Source organism: Pan troglodytes, chromosome 6 (assembly GCF_028858775.2).
Source record: "Pan troglodytes isolate AG18354 chromosome 6, NHGRI_mPanTro3-v2.0_pri, whole genome shotgun sequence".
Classification (NCBI taxonomy): domain Eukaryota; kingdom Metazoa; phylum Chordata; class Mammalia; order Primates; family Hominidae; genus Pan; species Pan troglodytes.
The window spans coordinates 22,681,266-22,693,092 of record NC_072404.2 but is presented as its reverse complement, the minus strand read 5'-3'; the positions used below and the strand labels follow the sequence as shown (position 1 = coordinate 22,693,092).

Here is an 11,827-nt window from a genome sequence, read left to right as displayed (position 1 = left end):
TTGTGGAGAAAAAGGAATAGTTAAACACTGTTGGTGTGAGTGTAAATTAGTTCAACCATTGTGGAAGACAGTGTGGCAATTCCTCAAGACCTAAAGACAGAAATACCATTTGATTCAGCAGTACCATTACTGGTTATATACCCAAAGGAATATAAATCATTCTATTATAAAGACACATGCACATGTATGTTCATTGCAGCACTATTCACAATAGCAAAGACATGGAATCAACCTAAATGCCCATCAATAATAGACTGGATAAAGAAAATGTGGTACATATATACCATGAAATACTATGCAGCCACTAAAAAGAATGAGACTATGTCCTTTGCAGGGCCATAGATGGAGCTGGAGGCCTTTATCTTTAGCAAACTAACACAGGAACAGAAAACCAAATACTACATGTTCTCACTTCTAAGTGGGAACTAAATGATGAGAACACATGGACACACAGAGGGGAACAGCATAAACTGGGGCATATTGGAGGGTGGAGGATGGGAGAAGGGAGAGGAGAGGGAAAAATAACTAAGTCGTACTAGGCTTAATACATGGGTGATGAAATAATCAGTACAACAAACCCCCATGACACAAGTTTACCTATGTAACAAACCTCCACACATAACCCTGCACTTAAAAGTTAAAAAAATAGAAAAGAAAAAAATCAGAAAAAAAAATAGGTGAGTGGCAAAAACAAATTGAGATCTGTTTATATAGTGGAGTAACACTCGGCAATAACAAGGAATGAACTACTAATACAAGAAATAACATGGATGAATCTCAAAAATTTGGTTAGCATAAGAAGCTAAACACAAAAGACCGCATTCTATATAATTTTATTTAGAAAAGACAAAATTAATCTATACAGACAGAAAGAATAGTGGTTGTCTAGGGTTTAGGGCGGGCCATTGACTACAAAGTGGCACAAGGAAATTTTGGAAACTGATGAAAATATTCTGTATCTTAATTGTGCTAGAAGTTACATGAGACTTTCTTCAAAAGTCTTAGAAATGTAATTTTAAATGAATGCATTTTATTCAAATTAAATATCATTAAAGATGTAAAAGTATATACGTGTGTGTGTGTATATATATATATATTTGTATACTTTTCTAGATTCAAATCATGCCACCTTCAGTAACATCATAGTTAAGTCAGTCACCCATTGTTGACACTCATTCTGGCTCCTCATGTTTTCTGCCCCATACAGACAAAAGTCATTGCTATATAAAAATAGCTACTGGTCATTTTGCCCTGTGGTCTCTCAGATATACCAAGGTGACTTTGAGCACCTTCTTTCTGCTGAGCCTCCTTTCCCATGTGCACTCAGTCATCATTTGCCTACCATTAACAGGGAATACTAATGAAGTGGAAAGGGGCAGGATATATGGATATTATGCAGCTCTAGATTTAAGTATTATAGTCCCTCCTTCTCATTTGCATCCCATCCAAGTTACGTTACTCTTTGTCCTTTGCTTCTCACTGTGTTCTGACTCAATAAGCCACATAATTTGAGGTCTTAATTTGGTCTATGAGACCTTGGATCCCGACTTCTGAAACAGTAGCATTGTTAGAAGCTATCATGGCATCATGGTAATTTCTCATCTTGACAAGACTACAATCTAACTATACACTGTGAAATTCAAAGATGTACAATGGAATCAACCTTAAGAATTGGAATTTTTAAGACATTTGAACAAAAAAAAATACATGTAACAATGAAATAGAGAGAAAAACCCCTAAGTAAAAGTGGCCAAACAATGAGAAATAGTGGAATTAAAAGAAAGTAATTTCACATAATAGTAGAAAAATACAGTTCATTGTGACATCAATATGTCTCTGGTATTGGTGAGACAAGGTCCCCAATCATGATGATAATCAGTGATTGTTACAGTTATAGTGCCAAATATTAATAACATGTTCATATTTTTAAATTGTATGCTCCATTCACACTTTTGTCAGTGAACACTTGGCATAATTAAAACAGCGTGGCACAGGCACATTGAGATATATATAGGTAGTAGTCCTCTTTCTTTCCATTATAAAAACTTAGCAGTTTTAATGCATGCAAGGATTAATATAACCCAGATAATTTAGCTGTAAGTTTCATTCTGAATCACCAAGAAAATGATACAAGTATTCAGAAGAACAGCTTAAATAATTATAGCAAATTCAAAACATTACCAAAATCACTGGTCTGAAATCAGTCATAGGTCCATTTCTTCTCAATGAGAATAATCGACAGAAAACAAAAATATCAATCAGGTATCAAATAAGAATTAGGTAACTACTATGGGCTCAGTAATCTAAGCACTGCATACGATGCGAAAACACCTTGAACATGAAAACTGCCTGCTCTTAGGCCCTTGCAATCCAGTCTTTCTTCTTCAACCAATCTACATGAAACAGTTTACATATATTGCAAACTGGTGCATTAATTCTCATGTAGAGCAAAAGAAAAAAATCAGGACACTTTAAAACAAACTTTGTCACCAATACTGAGAACCCCACTCCTATCTCCAGTATCAGTCTACTTCCTGGGATCACCAAGGTAATGTAGTTATGTTAGACACGAATCTGCCTTCCTGAATCTTCTGAGCTGTATCCGCCTCTTGATGCCCATCAGAATCAAGGCCTTCATCACAGCTTGAAAAAAGAAGATGTAGACATGTAAAGACAAAGCTTCTCTCTGCATGTTTCATAAAATTTCCCTCCATGTGGGACCTTCCCATCACTAAAGCAATGTAAAAATTAGCAGCCCAGACCATTATCAAGAGGGTAATGAGAATGAACTTTGATACTTGTACTTGGAACCTAAACTAGAGATCTTGTGGGCTCTTGATAAGCCAAGTTATATATACACAGGCTGATATTCAACCAATAGATACTGGTACAGTCATCCCAGTTATTAATATGTCAAAGTACTTCCCTCAGGAGTTGATAAATAGGTACTGCAGCAGTTGTTCCCCATCAGGTCCTCCCTATACCCATATGGAGCACCCTTATTTTCCCCTGGAAGCCCTAGCCATCGCTAGATTTAATTCATTGGTACCTATGCTGCATCAATTGTTAGATATTCTGAATCTATTCCAATAGTGTGTGCCAGTTCACACACATAAAAAGATATATTTAATATAATATCCCTTGGGAGGATGGACTTTTCAGTTCACCCAGTTGCCTAGCAATAAATGGAAACATTAGTTGGGTCCCCTGCCCTCCAGCTGTTTGTAGATATTTTGCTTAAGTAAACAAAGGTGACTGTACCTGGTAATTCTACTCTTAACACACAAATACCAGTAACCTGGGGTTCTTCACATCTTTAAGCAAAGAAACTTTGGAAACACCTGATAAAGTTTATAATTGAAGAATATTTGAAACACAACTTAAGTTTTAAGCATTAAGCTCATCAGAAGAACTAGACTTAGTGATCTGGTCCAGTAAAATTCTCGTTTAGAACCTATTAGGAATATTCTGCACTGAAAATCCTTGGGGGCCTCTATCAGTTCTATTATCTATTAGGGGAAGAAATACCAAGATGTGCAAAGTGGTTAGGAGTTGTTCCTAGCCAATGTCTTGGGAAAATGAATGCAGCTGTCATACATATATTAAAATGCTCCTTTTTCCCCATGGCAAGGTGGATAGGCAAATCATATCACAAGTTCTTATACAGGAACTTTGCACCACAATCTAAACATGTCTCTTTCCTCTACCATGTTCAAGTTTCACTTCACTGCTAGGTTGCCCGCTCTGCTTTCCTTTGATTGTAGTGACATCTAATGTCAGAGTCAGAGAGTAGCTCAGCTCAGCTCCTGTTCAGTTTCCAAATTGACTCTTCAGGTTGTAAACCCACCTCCTCGGCAGACAGACAGCTCACTAGGATAATTTGTTGGGCCAAGTAAAACATGAAGAAAACTGAATTAAACTTGTTTAAATTGAAATGGAATTAGTACTTGAACGATGAATTTTCAAAACTGGCTCCTTCTCCTCTTGAGAGAAGTCTACCCTCTAAAAAATCATGTTTTGGGAAAATACCTAATACATCAGTCCATCTTATTGCTAAGAGAGTTTTCTCACTAGTTCCTGGGCTTAGTGGGCTCACTTGAATAATAGTTATATAATAAATAAGAGAAGCTAATATTTATTGGGAACTCATCAACTATCATTTTTTAAATACTCATTTACTTTCTCTTCCAAAAAAGGGAGCAACTTGACCTTTGTATTTGCTGTCTTATCTTCATTGACTACCAAAGAGCCTGCTCTAGGGTAGGCCCACATGTTTGGGAAGGTACTGCCTGCTTTCTGTCACTTTTCATGTTCTCTCACATTTCATCATTACAACACTTCTGTGCGATAAACATTATCATCATTTCTATTTGCATTAGTAATTTGTCTGTGGTCATGGTGGCTACTGAGCAGGATTGGAACCCAGACATCCTAGGCCCAGAATCGAAGGACCACTGGAGGCTGGATGCTCAGGGCAAATGGCCCCATGATCACTTCTCCTCGCATAACTAACAAGTCATGACAATTGTTAAGGCAATGACAACAATGTTAGAGGAAGCATCACAAAAGGTGGGATTGAAATCAGTGGTCACACTGTGAAGTAAGGTGTGAAAAGAAAATTCTCGTTTCGTGGTCATGCTTGACTAGAGAATCAATTCCTTGTCATGATCCCCTATGGGCCCACTCCTCCAGATGCCAGAACCTGTCTACTCTCCTTCTCTAGGACTCCCACTCTTAACTACTATGCATACTGCCTTCCATAGTGGAAAGAACACAAAATTTGGGTTCAAATGATCTAAGTTTAAGACCAGGCTCTGCTACTTACTGTGAGTTTGGACAACTCACTCAACCTATGTTAGGTTCAATTTAAAGTGGAGTAAATGGTAGCATTCTATACAAGATGCCAAACTCAGCCCACATTCTTCTATTTTGAATATAGTAAGGAGAAATTATACCCACTTGGAAATGACAGATAGATGTACTTAGTCAAACTGAAAATTCAAGAAATCTCTCTAAGACAGCACAGACAAGATGTGAGGACTGACATGCCCATAATCTAATACGTATAAAAGACAGCCTGCAGGGCTTGAGGGAAGGGACAGCACCTGCCTCCAACAGGTTTGCAGTGGGGCCTGAAAATATAGCTAAGTCATGCAATGATTTGTGGGAGAAATTGTTCATTCTGCTGGCATTTCCAGGAAGTACAATAAAACCTGGAGTCTTCATGCAGTGTGGAGCTACAAAGGCAACCACAGTGTAAACCTGACAAAGGTGCTGGCTTAGGAAATGAGGTCACTCTGGAGGTTTAATAGCTGGCTAAACCCCTTACAGAAGCATCTTATCATACAGATATAAAAACAAGATCTGTAGTCATAAACAAAACAATTTGAAGCTAGAAAAGAGGTTTCAAACTGAAAAGTGTGATTGCTAACTTTTTTACTGTAATGGGAACAATAAAGAATAAACTGACTACTACAAGGATCAAATCGGTTTAAAAAAATGAGAAATTCAGGCCTCTGTGGAGGCAGGCTAAAGAGATGCAAATTATAAAGGACACATAGATAATAATGTCAGATTTCCAATACAGATGGTCTTACTATGGTTTGACTTATAATTTTAACTTTATAATGGTGCAAAAGCCATATGCATTTAGTGGAAATCATACTTTAAATTTTGAATTTTGATCTTTTTCCAGGGTAGTAATATGTAGTAGCAGACTCTCTTGTGCTGGGCAGAGGCAGCAAGCCCCAGCTCCCAGTCAGCCATGAGATCTGGAGGGTAAATCAATACTCTACAGTGCAGTGTGTTGCCAAACGATTTTACCCAGTTGAAGGCTAATGTAAGCGTTCTGAACACATTTAAGGTAGGCTAGGCTAAGCTACAATGTTCAGTAGTTTAGGTATATTAAATGCATTTTCAACTCGCAATATCTTCAACTTATAATGTGTTTATCAAGATGTAACTCCACCGTAAGTCAAGGAACATCTGAAATCTGGAAAACAAGTTTTACAGAAATAAAGAGTTGATCATAATGAAAATCAATAACCAGCTAGATGATAAGAAGAAACACTTCTAGAAACTGAACACAGCCTTGGGTGTTTATAATTAGACACATTTATTGAGTCTTAGGCAAAATTAAGAAGTAGCAATTTATATTTTATAATATCTTGATGAAATTTTTTAACCAAAACACTTCTATTTTAGTCTTCAAAGAAACTCTTTTCTTTTTTTTCCAAGATAATCATGATTAACTTACAAAAATGGGTATACATCTTCAAAACACTTCCCTTAATAGGAAACTTAGCCTTACAGGATCTAAACACTAAAAGGCAAAAAAAAAATCTATTTTCTTTTCATTACAAGACAAAACAGAATCCAGCATAAGTTAAGGGAACACACTCATACCTCAGGTCCTCCTCCTCCATGAACCAACATTATTATATTATTTCCATTTAGTGAAATCTGATCTAATTTAGTATTCTTTCTTCTGGTGGGATTTCAAACTCAGTGATATCTTGCAGTACCATATTGACAAAGTTATCAAATCCTAGAAGAGTACCAACAATTTCCTTATCACTTCATCACAGTGAGAATTTTTGATTCTTAGATTTGTCTACAAGCTCTAGCAGTAGCAGCTGTAAGGAGCTGGTACTAGTGTTAGCCGCCATAACTGTGATGGAAATGGCCTTGATTAACATTTTTTTTTTGAGACAGAGTCTTGCTCTGTTGCCCAGGTTGGAGTACAGTGGTGCCATCTTGGCTCACTGCAACCTCCGTCTCCCAGGTTCTAACGATTCTCCTGCCTCAGCCTCCTGAGTAGCTTGGATTAAAGGTGTGCAACACCATGCCCAGCTAATTTTTGTATTTTTAATAGAGACTGGGTTTTGCCATGTTGGCCAGGCTAGTCTCGAACTCCTGACCTCAGGTGATTCGCCCGCTTCAGCCTCCCAAAGTGCTGGGATTACAGGCATGAGCCCACCACGCCCGGCCTTGATTAACATTTTTAATTTTAATAACAAGCAAATAATTCTACATGCTTCTAGACAAGAAAAAAAGATAGGTCACACAATAACGACAGATGGTCCTCAAACCTTTCTTCGATACCAAATAGAAGATGGTGTACACTAAACAGTCAGAACCCTCAACAGCTATATCTAAAATGTACTGAACTATGAATAATCCAACATTCAAGCAAGCTCTCATTCCCATGAGATGAACAAAAAGGCATTTTAGACTTACAAAGATTAATTAATATCACCAATGTACCCTTCTTCTAAAATTATACACACACAAAAATTTTACCCAGCCTATTAGTAAAGTAAAATAAATAATGATAAAGATATGACATAAAAGAAATTTCAATCAAAAATGAAACTAAATGTCAAAAAAGGTTAAATATTTAATTATGAAATAAACAAATGCTAAATAATGTTATCAATTAAGATGCTGCCTGATAGCTAAAAGTAACAAAAACTCAGCTGGCTTAAACAATACGAAGAAAATTGTTTTCTTAGAAAAAGCCCTAAGATACGACAGTTTCAGGCTGGAGGCTGGTTAAAATGGTGATTCTGATACTTTAACCAGCCTTCAGCCTGACACAGATTCTCTCCATCTTTCTCTCAGTCTCTTTAAGGTACATCAACGTTGTTCTTCCTAATCATCCTCATGAAACTAAGGTTGCTGTCAGAGTTCAATACATTGCATCCACATCTGACTATATCAGTGGAAAAGGGAGCCATTTTCTTTACATTTATTGATTTGTATTAATGAGAAGAAACTTTCCTTATATTTCCCCTATTTCATCAGCAAGAATTATATCACATGTTTATGCCTAAACCAACAGTGATTTAGAAAGATGACCACCATGAATGGGTAAAAATAGACCAGCGGTTCAGCCTCATCACTAATGACATTTTGGGATGGATAATTCTTTGTTGGAGGGAGCTATTCTGTACATTGTTTAGAATCCTCCTTGCTCTCTACCCACTAGATACCTATAGCACCCTCCCCAATTGCAACAATCAAAAATGTCTCCAAACATTGCCAAATGTCCCCTGGTTAAGAACCACTGGAATACACTAATCAATCTAGCCCCTGAGTCTGGCTATGGGGCCCACCTTAAATATAAAACAGCCCAGTAGAAAGGGAAAAGCTGAACCAAATCAGTGTTTTAGAAAAGAGAGCTATATGAAAGAAAAATAGTCTTAAGTAAACAATCAACAATATTTTGTACAGTAATTCTTTAAAAACAATATATAGCAATGGTAAAAATATGAACTTAAAATTCTGTATTAATCAACTAAGAGGGGTCGGGTGTAGTGGCTCACACCTGTAATCTCAGCACTTTGGGAGGCTGGGCAACTTAGTGAGACCCTGTCTCTACAAAAAACACAAAAATTAGCTGGGTATGGGTGGCACGTGCTTGTGGTCCCAGCTATTCTGGAGGCTGTGGTGGGAGGATCGCTTGAGCCCAGAAGGTAGAGGCTGCAGTGAACTGTGATCATGCCACTGCACTCCAAGCTGGGAAACAGACTGAGGCCCTGTCTCAAAAAATAAATAAATAAATAAATAAATAAATAAATAAATAAATAAATAAAATCAAGAGGGAAATGAATGAAGAGTTTTAGCAGGACTGAGGACTGTTAGTGTATGGTTTAATCATCAAGCACAGAAAATGTCAATTTGTACTTACAAGAATATACAATTTAGTTGACTTTTAGAAATACATCTTTGAAAACTAATTTTCATTGTGGATTTGTATATACAATATTTAGCCCTTAAGAAGAAGATCAACTACAGGTGCTATATTCTCTTTCAGGAGATAATCTTCTGTTAGAATTTTTGAAGCTATCCAAATAAAATGATTCCCTATGGAAAGATTCATAATTTCCCTAGAAACATACTTTATTCTATGGCTTGGTGCTTTTATGTCTGCAACTTATGAATATATTTATTTTTTCATGTTAAAACATAACTTTTAAAACTCGGATCACATTATAACACCTTATTTGCCATCTTAAAAAGGTTCTTTATCCTCTAATCTCATGGTAAGACCACATCCATATTCTCCAGCCTGTTGAATGGAGCCAAATGCCCCACACATCACTCAAGAGCCCTACCACTCTTTCCTCCCCAAACCCATTATTGTCTCCCTCCTTTCCCTGCTTCTGTTGCTCTCTGGCTCTGCTTTCTTCTTCCCATTTTCTGTATCTATTCTTCATCTGCTTGAGAACTATTTGGGGATCTCACTTCAGATTTACCGTGGCTGCCTCCCAGCTCTGCACAATCCATTTTAATTTTATTCATGTCTTCCAAAACAGGCCCTCCCTGACCTGGGCTGAGGAAACTGGCCAGGCTGAGTCCCTGATCTCCACCATGGGAGGAAAAAATGATATGCCTGTTTAAGATATAACAGCATTTTTATGGGAAAAAGTACAAAGTTATCACGACAAGCTACAGGTAAGAGCCTGATTGAAGGACTTGAATCTCTAATCCAAAAGCTACATGCACAATTCTACTTAATCTTACTTAGCTCACAGGGCAAATACCAAGGAATAAATCTCATTTATATTCATACTGTAAAAATACCACAGGTTTATCAAGTGTTTAGATGTACTACGCTGCAAGTTCAGAGACTTCATGCTTAATGGAAATAAAACATTATTGTTTTGCAATGGGAAGTGTAACTAATTTTGACAGAGCAAGAACCTGTAGGTTACAGACATTGATTATGAGAGGCTTATAAAAACACTATGCATTTAAATGTTTGGTGTAAAATTGCACAGCTCAATAATGAATTCTGGAGGTATCTATTCCTTTAACCCAAAGAGTCTTTTTTCTCCAAACCCAATATTTTTAAAAATAACTATTTGCCTCTACAGGATTTAGAAAATAGTGATACATAAATGCTCTCTGCAAGACATTATTCTCTTTCATTTGCTGAATAGTTTCACAAATACCTGTCCTAATATGGTACAATCTTCAATATTATTACATAAAAAAAGAGGTTCAGAAGTATTCATTGAATGGCACCATTTGTGTTAATATACAAACATAAATAGGTAGATGTATAAACCGTTATTGCCTCAAGAAGACCCATAGACTGGGCAAGAGGAATACCTACTTTCCACTGTCAGCCTTTTAAAATGTATATATATTTTCTTAGTAAGAGACTGATAAACTGAAATACAGACAAACAGATGGACACATACACACACACACACACACACACACACACACACAAAGTGAATAGGTAATCCTAATCCTATATTTAACCAATGATTTATGTGACCAATTAAACTTGTAAAAATATAGAACAATGCCCTCAAAAGAATCAACTCCAAGAGCAAAATAGCTTGATTTATTATTAAAAGAGTATATAATTAGACACACTTATATTCTGTTCCTGAATAGAATGAAACAGAGAGGCCCTACAATTTTGTAGCTTGGAAATTTAATGAAACATTTAAAATAATTATAAGGCAAGATGACTTATGATACTTGTTTCATCTTGTAAAATTTACTGTTGAGGAAGGTACTCTAAGCAGAGGCTAAAAGACAATATTTGAGATAATATTTCAGTAAGATTAAAATTAGAATTAAAACTGTCCTCCAGTGAACTGAACTTTCTCAAATTACTGGGTAACCCATTGGCTATAGAAAAATTATTTTCTTAATTAAAAATAAGATGTAATATGACCTACAGGAAGAGTCAATTGAAGCTGTTGACAATTCCAAATCCATTAACCGTAAGATTGATTTTGAAGATTATTGCAGGCAATTTTATGAAAAAATAAATATGAGGTCACATTGAAAAAATAAAGACAGTTAATGCCAGAAAAATACCAGCCACCTGGTATCAGATAGGTACAGTTAAGAAAATGATTAACATAATTATATACAAAGAATAATTTGTATAATTTGCCATCATGTACATGAATATACTTTAAATAATTTTACTTCTAAGAATAATCTTTCATAGAACTATTTGTGATCTATTACACAATAAAACAAATTTTGGATGACAAATATATATTTCAAAATATTATTTTAAGATGCTATAATTCCAATGACTTTATTACCTCCTTTTACTTTCAAAATTGTCCTGGGTTAGAGGACACATTGCATTATCACCCTAGTGGGAGAGACCCAAAGACACTGATCAGCTCAGACATTACAGGGTCTAGTTTCACTACCCCACAGGTACTCGACTTCCTATTTCTCACTCTTATCTTATAATGTATTTAAATGAATATTATGTGAGAAGTTTAACAGGGATGCAGAATATTTGGAGATTTTTCCATAACCACTCTCAGTCAACAAGAAGTTGAAAGCTTTCCCAGACTTTTCACTAACAGAGAAATGTAAGGATTATTGCGCAGCCATTTCTTTGCTTTGCAAAGGCTGGCTGGATTTAAAATTAAAATTATATGTCAAGTTTCATAACCTTCAGCAAGAAGGATTCCATTTGAATAGCATGTTCCAGGGAAGGGTTCCTTTGAGAATCCTATGTAAGGAAGAAAGCACAGTTAGACAAGTACACAAATCAGCAGTACAGTTAAAGAATATACAACCTAGCTACATGAAGTTTCTTTCAGGACAATGGAAAGTTTTATTAGGAAAACAGTAAAATTTTCTATATCAAATGAGAAAATCCATATGCCCATCTTTATAGAACAAAATCCAACAGTCCTGCTTTTAAGAGATGTAGTTTAAGAATAATGGTTACCTTCTTAACATGGTCAACTCAGCCAAATCCAGCACTACATCTAAAGTTAAAATACTAGAAGCACACCCCCTTTAACATCAGTAGCAAGACAATCATCAC

At 36.1% G+C, this 11,827-nt stretch overlaps 1 pseudogene; it reads right to left on the bottom strand.

Moving 5' to 3' along the window:
* Positions 1 to 6,399: 6,399 nt before the first annotated feature.
* LOC100613366 (U6 snRNA-associated Sm-like protein LSm5) lies at positions 6,400 to 6,668 on the bottom strand (annotated as a pseudogene).
* Positions 6,669 to 11,827: the final 5,159 nt, after the last annotated feature.